The 10,924-nt window shown below is 49.0% G+C and overlaps 1 pseudogene; it reads left to right on the forward strand.

Annotated features, from left to right (window-relative positions):
* Window positions 1-10,054: 10,054 nt before the first annotated feature.
* LOC108518152 (developmental pluripotency-associated protein 2 pseudogene) overlaps window positions 10,055-10,924 on the forward strand; it is a 21,369-nt pseudogene continuing 20,499 nt past the window's right edge.

The raw sequence follows: 10,924 nt of genomic DNA on the forward strand, positions 1-10,924 counted from the left end.
CATTCCCAGCGCGGACCCCCGCCCCCGCCGCGCCCCGAGGGCCGGCCGGGTCCCCGCCGCAAGCCCCCGGCCCGCGCTCGGCTCAGCCCGAGAGGCCCTGCTGGCTTCTTCCCTCCCAGCGCTGTTCCCCTGGACATACAACACCAGGGCCACCGTTCTCCCCCGCTTAGCTCATTTGGAATCCCAGCCCAGATGTTCCTTCTCCTTCCAACGGGAGGGAAGCACCCTATCCCCACCCCCGCACACACATTCACACTGGGTTCCTGGGCCTGATCTGGGCTGAGGCTTGGAAGGAGCCTGGGACCTGCTCCCCTTAGGCCCTCAACTCACCAGGCCCTAGAGATCCCCTGTCCTCTACTAATTTCTACCCCACACTGAAGCTAACACTGTGAATCTCCGGGCGATCTCAGTGCCCCAGGCCCAGATGGGCATCAGCAGTTGTTACCACAATCAGGACCCACAGCGCCACCATAGAGGGATTGTTTGATTGACTGATTTTACATATTGTATATAAATATTACATCTATAAATAAATATATATATACATATATATGTATGTATGTGTGTATATAGTGAGAGAGAAAGAGACATGAAGTTTCGCTGTGTTACCTAGGCTGGTCTCTGACTCCTGGGCTCAAGCGATCCTCCTGCCTCGGCCTCCCAAAGTGCTGGGATTACAGGCGTGAGCTACTGCGCCCCGCCAAGAGTGATTTCTTAATATGCGTTTTTGCAATCTGTGCTCTGCCCTATGTAGGGAGTCCTTTCAGGCCAGATCTCCCTGGAGTCACCTGCAGCCCCAGCTCTGGACTGGTTTAGGTTTGCGACTCTCTGAGGAGGGACCAGGCTCCCAGGATGAACTGTGGCTTGGTGGGACTCGGAGTGAAAGGCCAGGAAACTGGTTCCCCCAGAGAGATTCAGCCTCCACCTAAAGAGCCTTAGGGGTCCGGGTGTGGTGAGATGTATTTACGTGTGAGGAGTGAGCTTGCTGGAGGGACAAGCTTGCTGGTTTAGCACGCAGGAAGACTGGTCAGTTATCTGCAAAGCTGTTCTAAGGCAGGGGGATGGGAAGGAATGTTTATCAAAAGCTTCCTGCGAGCCATGTGATTTCCTTGAGTGATTACCACCACCTAGTTTACAAATCATGAAACAGGCTCAGAAAGATGAAGTGACTTACCCAAGGTCACACAAGAAGTTGAGAACAGACTAGGGCTTAAAAAAATCAGTGTCACGCCTGTAATCCCAGCACTTTGGGAGGCCGAGACTGGCGGATCGCGAGGTCAGGAGATCTAAACCATCCTGGCTAACATGGTGAAACCCCGTCCCTACTAAAAATACAAAAAATTAGTCAGGCGTGGTGGCGGGCACCTATAGTTCCAGCTACTTGGGAGGCGTAGGCAGAAGAATGGCGTGAACCCGGGAGGCGGAGCTTGCAGTGAACCCAGATAGTGCCGCTGCACTCCAGCCTGGGCGACAGAGCGAGACTCCATCACACACACACACAAAAATCAAAGTGGATAAGGATTTCTCCAGAATTCACATGCTCCCCCTTTTCCATAGCTTTCCCAGGGTAGGACCTCAGCTGTTGAACTGAATTTTGAGTGGAAAGGACTTTGGAACCCAACAAATCTGGGTTTGACTTCCAGCTCTGCTACCTTCTTAATATTGGGAAACTCATTTTACGGCTCTAAACCTCAATTTCTCCATCTGTAAAACGGGAATTATAATCTCAATCTTTCAGGTATATAGGACAAGATTCATTTTAATTCAATAAATTATTTACAGCTATATATTTTTTATTTGTTTTTTAGAGACACGGTCTCGCTCTGTTGCCCAGGCTACAGTGCAGTGGTAAGATCATAGCTCACTGCAGCCTTGAACTTCTGGGCTCAAGCGATCCTCCTACCTCCCACAAGTAGCTGGCATTTCAGGTGTGTGCCACCATGCTCAGCTAATTTTTTTTCTTTTATTTTGAGACAGAGTCTCGCTCTGTCACCCAAGCTGGAGTGCAGTGGCTCAATCTCGGCTCACTGCAACCTCCACCTCCCAGGTTCAAGCAATTCTCCTGCCTCAGCCTTCCGAGTAGCTGGGACTACAGGTGCGTGCCACCACGCTCGGCTAACATTTTGTATTTTCAGTAGAGACGGGGTTTCACTGTATTAGCTGGGATGGTCTCAATCTCCTGACCTCATGGTCCTCCCGCCTTGGCCTCCCAAAGTGCTGGGATTACAGGCGTGAGCCACTGCACCAGGCCCCCAGCTAATTTTCTATATGTTTTGTTTTTGTAGAGATGGAATCTCACTATCTTGCCCAGGCTGGTCTTAAACTCCTGGCCTCAAGCGATCCTCCGGCCTCCCAAAATGCTGGAATTACAGCCACCACACCTGGTTTATTTATGGCTATATATTACACACTAGACCCTCTTTCTGAGAATGTATTGTAAGCCAAGCCTTCTTTTTATTATTATTATTTTTATTTTGAGATGGAGTCTCACTCTGTCGCCCAGGCTGGAGTGCAGTGCAGTGGCCTGATCTTGGCTCACTGTAACCTCTGCCTCCCGGGTTCAAACAATTCTCCTGCCTCAGCCTCCCAAGTAGCAGGGACTATAGGCATGTGCCACCACACCTGGCTAATTTTATGTATATATTTTTTAGTAGAGACAAGGTTTCACCATGTTTGTCAGTATGGTCTCGATCTCCTGACCTCGTGATCTGCTCGCCTCGGCCTCCCAAAGTGCTGGGATTACAGGCATGAGCCACTGCGCCCGACCTATTATTATTATTTTTAAAGATGGAGTCTCGCTGTGTTGCCCAGGCTGGAGTGCAGTGACTATTCATAGAGGCAACCATAGCACACTACAGCCTTGAACTCCTGACCTCAAGCAATCCTTTTGCCTCAGCACACCAGGGGGCATGGCTCAGGCTTTCTACTAGAGCCTGAGAATATAGTAATGAGTAAATCAAAGTCCTTAGTTGGGTGCCTGTAATCCTAGCTACTCAAGAGGCTGAGGTAGAATGATCCATTGAGCTCAGGAATTCGAGACTCTAGTGAGCTATGATTACGCTATTTCATTCCAGCCTGGGCAAGACAGTGAGACCCCATTGCTGAAAAATAAATAATAAAATACATAATAAATAAAGCATTTGCCTTTATGGAGTTTACATTCGTTGTGGTATAACTAAACAAATAATGACAGCTAACACTAACATAGCACTTACTATGGACCAGGCACTGTTCTACACATTTTTTACCTGCATAAACTAAGGTAATCCTTGTAATCTTATGGGTTTGTGCTATTATTCTCTCCAGTGTACAGATGAGGAAACTGAGGGCAGTAAGCATCCCATTACTTGGGTCCCTCCAAGGCCACAGGACTGCAGCCAGGCATGGCGGCTCACGCCTGTAATCCCAGCCCTTTGGGAGGCCAAGGAGGGTGGATCACCTGAGGTCAGGAGTTCGAGACCAGCCTGGCCAAATGGTGAAATCCCATCTCTACTAAAAATACAAAAAAAAAAAAAAAAAAAGCTTCGCATGGTGGCAGGTGCCTGTAATCCTAGCAACTGAGGAGGCTGATGCAGGAGAATCACTTAAACCTGGGAGGTGGAGGTTTTAGTGAGCTGAGATTGTGCCATTGCACTCCAGCCTTGGTGACAAGAGGGAAACTCCATCTAAAAAAAAAAAATCCACAGGACTGAAAAATGGCAGAGCAGAGAGACAACCTGACAGTCTGGCTCCAGAATATGTTATTTATTTATTTTTTAGACAGAGTTTCACTCTTGTTGCCCAGGCTGGAGCGCAATGGTATGATCTCAGCCCACTGCAGCCTTTATGTCCCGGGTTCAAGCCATTCTCCTGCCTCAGCCTCTCAAGTAGCTGGGATTACAAGTGCCTGCTACCACGTCCAGCTAATTTTTTTGTATTTTCAATAGAGATGGGGTTTCACCATGGTGACCAAGCTGGTCTTGAGCTTCTGACCTCAGGTGATCTGCCCCCATCGACCTCCCAAAATGCTGGGTTTAAGGTGTGAGCCACTGCGCCCAGCCCAGAGTGTGTTCTTTTGTTCACATAGTCTCCACCTCCCTGATGAGAAAAGGTGACAAAACAGACGGCAGCCTGGACCAGAGATGGAAGCCATTATTCACATCAGTGTGGGGATCATCCAGTTCAGTTACCTGGAAGCAGTTTGTGATGCCCCAGCTCTTGCTGCTCCCAGTTTGAGCTGTTATACTTGAACATATTTTGACTAAAAGTTTATGTGTTGTTTGTCTGAAATTCAAATTTAACTGGGTATCATGTATTTTGATTTGCTAGTCAGGAGTTGAAACAGATCGCACACAGGTGCCAGATACCTGACTTGCAGTCAGCCACATTTAAGTTAGGAAGAGAGACACTGAGACCCACAGAATGAAGGTCGGGGCTGGGCCAGAGAGGTAGGGTGGATGGCAGGAATAGAGGAAGTGAGGGAAAGCAGGAGTGGTTCTACCTTCAGCTTTCCTCTATCCTGGGCCCCGACCCTCCTTCTTCTCCCTCTCAAAGTAATCTCCCTATCAAGTGCATCCTCTCACTTAAGGACTGATTGATTGGTTGTGCTTTCAACCTTTTATGAATAAGCTTCACTTCCTGTGTCCCCTCTCCCACGAGTGGGTCATGCTGGTAAGAAGGGAGCCCAAAGGACATCTGGGCTCTACCTGGAGAGCTTCTCCAGGTCATCTTGCCCATCTCTGGAGTAGGCATAGCAGTCACTCATCAGAGAGCTGTGCAGAACAAACCGTAATCCACAAGTGCTGATGCTGCTACAGTTTCAGCGCACACTTTGCTCCACCTCTGTCGCGGCTCCAGCCACACTGGCTTTCCTTTCCTTCAGTTCTGCCACAGGGTTTTTGCACATGCCACTCCTTGTACTTGAAACAGTATTCTGTGTTCTTCAAGCCAGCTCAGCTCTACATCACTTCCTCCAGGACATTTTCCCTCACCTCCATAGTACTCATGCCCATAGCAATCAATACTTCACAGTGCTTCTCAAAGTTGTACTTTCTTACATGTATTTATGTGACTATTTCATTAACATCTGGCTTTTTTTTTTTTTTTTTTTTTGATACAGAGTTTCACCCTTGTCCCCCAGTCTGGAGTGCAATGGCACGATCTCGGCTCACTGCCTCCTGGGTTCAAGCGATTCTCCTCCCTCAGCCTCCCGAGTAGCTGGGATTACAGGCGCCCGCCACACACTCAGCTAATTTTTTGTGGTTTTTTTTTTTTTTGAGACGGAGTCTCGCTCTGCCGCCCAGGCTGGAGTGCAGTGGCAGATCTCAGCTCACTGCAAGTTCGGCCTCCCGGGCTTATGCATTCTCCTCCTCAGCCTCCCAAGTAGCTGGGACTACAGGCGCCCGGCCCACCTCGCCCGGCTAGTTTTTTGCTATAATTTTTGGTAGAGACGGGTTTCACCATGTTGCCAGATGGTCTCGATCTGCTGACCTCGTGATCCGCCCATCTCGGGCCTCCAAAGTGCTGAGCATTACAGGCTTGAGCCACCGCGCCGGCCAATTTTTTGTGTTTTTAGTAGAGACTTGGTTTCCTCCATGTTGGTTCAGGCTAGGGTCTCGAACTCCTGACCTCAGTATTGCCTGCTGCGCCTCCCAAAGTGCTGGGATTACCAGGTGTGAGCCCCGACCCCGGCCTACATCTGGTTTGAAATTAGGACTGTAAACTCTGAGAGGGCAGCTGTGGGTTCTTGTTGACTCTTCATTGTCTCCCTGACACCCGAACACACTGGCCTGGCACAGAGGTTCCCAAGAGACAAAAGTTATGTCCGACATTCACCCAGCTATGCAATGGCAAATTTGGCAACTCAGACCTAGGCAATCTAATCTCATGCTCTAAATGCTACCACTCTGAGTGGTGATAAATTTCTAACTTCTTTTTTTTTTTTTTTTTTTTTTTGAGACAGGTCTTGTTGTACCCAAGTAGAGTTCAGTGGTGCAATCACAGCTCACTGCAGCCTCAACATCCTGGGCTCCAGCAATTCTCCCACCTCAGGCCTCCCAAGTAGCTGGGGACTATAGGCGCCCATCACTATACTCCAGCTAATTTTTTTTAAATTTTTAATTTTAAAAGTATTTTTGTAGAGACAGGATTCTGTCTGGCCTTGGGGTGGTTTGTTAATTGAGTAACTGTGAGTGTGGAAAGGGCTTTGCTAGAATAAGTGACGGCAACTATTTTGCACCCTGTTGAAGAGGCCGTTCTGGCAAGGAGTAGGGGGCCTGAACTGACAGGCGATGCTGAGGCCGGGTTTTTTGGGTCCCTCTGCTGAAGCCTGGAGGCCTTTGCTTTCTTTCTTCTCTCTTCTTTCTTTCTTTCCTTTCTTCTTTCTTGTTTCTTTCTTTCTTTCTTTCTTTCGTTTCTTCTTTCTTTCTTCTTTCTTTCTTTCTTTTTCTTCTTTCTTTCTTTTCTTCTGTCTCTCTCTCTCTCTCTCTCTTCTCTCTCCTTCTCTCTCTCTCTCCTCTCCCTCCCTCCCTCCCCCGCGTCCTCCCTCTCTCTCTCTCTCTCTTTCTTTCTTTCTTTCTTTTGAGACAGAGTCTCCCCCTGTTACCAGGCTGGAGTGCAGTGGCGCGATCTTGGAACCTCTGCCTCCCAGGTTCAAGCTATTCTCCTGCCTCAGCCTCCCGAGTAGCTGGGACTACAGGCATGTGCCACCACGCCCGGCTAAATTTTTGTATTTTTAGTAGAGACAGGGTTTCACTGTGTTAGTCAGGATGGTCTTGATCTCCTGACCTTGTGATCTGCCCGCCTTGGCCTCCCAAAGTGCTGGGATGCACACCTGGCCAAGGTTTTTCTATAATGTTCAAGAGCAGAGGTTCTGGAAGGGACCTGCCCTGGGGAGAGGGTCTGTCATCATTATTCTTTCTTGGCCTCTCAGTAAAGGGGGTTCCTGGCTAATGTGTCTTTAACAGGCGGAACAGGGTGAGGAGAATAATCATAATGATAGTTACCTTTAATGAGCTGTTACAAAGTGCCAGAACAGAGCTGAGACTTTAAATAATAATAATCACAAGTGGGGTGCAGTGGCTCATGCCAGTAATCCCAGCACTTTGGGAGGCTGAGCCAAGAGGATTGCCTGAGACCAGGAGTTTGAGGCCAGCCTGGGCAACATAGCAAGATCCCATCTCTACTAAAAATAAAAACATTAGCTGGGCATGGTGGCACGCACTTGTAGTCCTAGCTACTTGGAGGCTGAGGCCAGAGAATAGCTTGAGCCCAGGAGTTTGAGGTTGCAATGAGCTATGATTGAGCCACTGCACTGCAGCCTGGGCAAAAGAGCAAGATCCTGCCTCAAAAAACTTAAAAAAAAAAATAGTAACAAACTATGAGTGCTTATTGAGAGAGCACTATGTAGCCTGCCTGGAGCTGAGTGTTTTACAAGTAAGAGATCATCAAATCACCCCAACGATACAATGCCATGAGACAAAAATTATTGTCATCGGCTGGGCGGGGTGGCTCACGCCTGTAATCCCAGCACTTTGGGAGGCCGAAGTAGGCCGACCACGAGGTCAGGAGATCAAGACCATCCTGGCTAACACGGTGAAACCCTGTCTCTACTAAAAATACAAAAAATTAGCCGGGCATGGTGGCGGGCGCCTGTAGTCCCAGCTACTCGGGAGGCTGAGGCAGGAGAATGGCATGAACCCAGGAGGTGGAGCTTGCAATGATCCAAGATTGCACCACTGCACTCCAACCTGGGCGAAAGAGCGAGATTCAGTTTAAAAAAAAAAAAATTTATTGTCCTCATTTGTCCCCATTTTCCAGATGAGAAAACTGAGGCTTAGAGAGGAACAGGATTGCCCATGGTCAGACAGTCAGTAAGTATTGCAGCTGGGCTGGGAACTCACTTCTCTCAGACCTGAAAGCCAGTGCTCTTGATCACTTCACTATGCTAAGTTCAGAAAGGGGTCCAGGAGAGCTCAGTGTGTACACAGTGGGTGGCAGTGATGGAGCCAGGGGGCAGAGTCTCTTGTCTGTCTCATCCCTCATCTGAGGGATGGGAATGGTGTCATCCTTCTGCTTGAAACTCTCCTGTGCCTCCCGCATTACACTTCAAACAAAATCCAAAGTCTTGGCCAAGTTTGAGAAGGCCCCCAGGCCTCAGCCCACTCCCTTGGTCACCCTCTCCTACCACTCTGTCCCTAGGTTGCTGCCCTCCTGCCACCAGGTATCTTTGCAGATCACTGGACATGCCCGGTATGCTTCCATCAGGCTCTGCTCCTGCTGTGCCCTCCACCTGGAACATTTTCTCCAGTTCTCAGGGTTCACTCTCTTACTTCATTCACACCTCTGCTCAAATGTCACCTCCTGGAGAGGACTTTGCTTTTCTTAGTTCCCCTTGGCCAGGCACGGTGGCTCACGCCTGTAATCCCAGCACTTTGGGAGGCTGATGTGGGCGGATCACTTGAGGTCAGAAGTTTGAGACCAGTCTGGCCAACATGGTGAAACCCCGTCTCTACTAAAAATACAAAAATCAGCCAGTCGTGGTGGCACGCATGCCTGTTATTCCAGCTTTCTGGGAGGCTGAGGCAGGAGAATCACTTGAACCCAGGAGGCGGAGTTTGCAGCAAGCCCAGATCACGCCATTGCACTGCAGCCTGAGTGACAGAGTGAGACTGTCTGAAAAAAAAAAAAAGCTCTCCATCAGCGATATAACCTATGTTATCTTTTTATTTTTCATGGCAAACCTCTTTACTAGCAGTCCTGTTATATATTTACCTGTTTGTTTCTCCCACTAGAACAAAGCTCCATGAGCAGGACTTGTCTGTTTACTGTTTTTTCTCTGGATACATATGATATACTGTAGGCCCTCAAAATGTACTTGTGAATGGAGCCACACCAACCCTGGCTCTAATCCCGGTCTGGCTACCTCCTAGCTGTGTGACTTTGAGTATTTCAGTTAACCCCTCTGAGCCTCAGTTTGTGCCTTGGAAAACTAGAGGTGGTTATGAGTATTAAGTGAGATCAGGCAATAAAATACCTGTATAGCACCTGGCACACGATAGGTGCTCCATAGAAATGGTAGGTGACAGCCGGGCGTGGTGGCTCATGCCTATAATCCCAGCACTTTGGGAGGCCGAGGCGGGTGGATCACGAGGTCAGGAGATCGAGACCATCCTGGCTAACACGGTGAAACCCCATCTCTACTAAAAACACAAAAAATTAGCCAGGTGTGGTGGTGGGTGCCTGTAGTCCCAGCTACTTGGGAGGCTGAGGCAGGAGAACGGCGTGAACCCGGGAGGCGGAGCTTGCAGTGAGCCGAGATCTCACCACTGCACTCCAACCTGGGCAACAGAGTGAGAGTCTGTCTCAAAAAAAAAAAAATAAAAGAAAAAGAAAAAAAGAAATGGTAGGTGACAATCATAGACTTCCTTCTTTTCTCCAAATTCTTCCCCCTGCAAAGAAGCGGGAGAGCCAGAGACTGGGGCCTGGGGTTCACTGAGTGGGTTCTGCACTGTGTGCAGTGAAGGCATGAGGCCTCAGCCTAGAGGAACTCCCCTGACTGTGATCAGGGACTGGTAGACAATGAAGCCAAAGAGGGAGTGGTTTTAAGCCTGGCCAACATGGTGAAACCCATCTCTACTAAAAATGCAAAAATTAGCTAGGTGTGGTGGCATACGCCTGTAGTTCCAGCCACTCGGGAGGCTGAGCAGGAGAATCACTTGAACCCATGAAGCGGAGGTTGCAGTGAGCCGAGATTGCGCCATTGCACTACAGCCTGGGCCACAGAGTGAGACTGCATCGCAAAAAAAAAAAAAAAGAGGGAGTGGTAGTCCTCCCACTACCTCCTCCCAAGTAGGTGGGATTACAGGCACGCGCCACAACGCCCGCCTAATTTTTGTATTTTTTGGTAGAGATGGGAGTCTCACCATGTTTCCCAGGCTGATCTCAAACTCCTGGACTCAAGTGATCTGCCTGCCTGGGCCTCCCAGCGTGCTGGGATTACAGGCATGAGCCATCTTGCCCGGCCTAATTTTTAAAACAACATATTACCGAATGGGCAAGACGGGTGTTGCTGAAAATGTCAGACTCAAATTTGGATAGCAGCAAGAAGACTTTCTTTGAGGGGGAAGTAGATGATGGGGAAAGTGTGATTTTGACATTGGTGCCAGTTAAAGATGATCCAAATATGGAACAAACGGAACCAAGTGTTTCTTCAACTTCTGATGTCAAACCGGAGAAGCCTGTGAAATACAATCAAGTTCATCTACTTCAAGCAAATGAACAATTTACAGCTCCACAGACAGCTGGATGCAAAATGCCAGCTCTTCCCTTGCCAACCATTTTGCCTCCCATTAATAAGGTGTGTTTGGGACTCTTTATGGGGCTGGTGTCAACAACTCAGTTTGAGTATCAATGGCAAGAAAATCGAAGTTTATCTGAGGCTCCATAGGCATGCTTACCCTGAACAACAGCAAGATATACCTGAACTGTCACAAGGGACCAGATTACAGCAATGTTCGAGGAAATGCAAGGCAGTGACCAAGACAGCACGGCTGCAGAAAACTCATGAGATGAATGAGAGAGCAGAAGAGACTAATACAGTTGAAGTGATAACTTCAGCGCAGGGAGCCATGTTGGCATCACGGGCAAGAATTGCTGCAAGGGGCCGGGCGCGGTGGCTCAAGCCTGTAATCCCAGCACTTTGGGAGGCCGAGACAGGCGGATCACGAGGTCAGGAGATCGAGACCATCCTGGCTAACACGGTGAAACCCCGTCTCTAATAAAAGTACAAAAAACTAGCCGGGCGAGGTGGCGGGCGCCTGTAGTCCCAGCTACTCGGGAGGCTGAGACAGGAGAATGGCGGGAACCCGGGAGGCGGAGCTTGCAGTGAGCTGAGATCTGGCCATTGCACTCCAGCCTGGGCAACAGAGCAAGACTCCGTCTCAAA

This window comes from Rhinopithecus bieti, unplaced genomic scaffold (assembly GCF_001698545.2).
Source record: "Rhinopithecus bieti isolate Rb0 unplaced genomic scaffold, ASM169854v2 scaffold_41082, whole genome shotgun sequence".
In the NCBI taxonomy this organism is placed as follows: domain Eukaryota; kingdom Metazoa; phylum Chordata; class Mammalia; order Primates; family Cercopithecidae; genus Rhinopithecus; species Rhinopithecus bieti.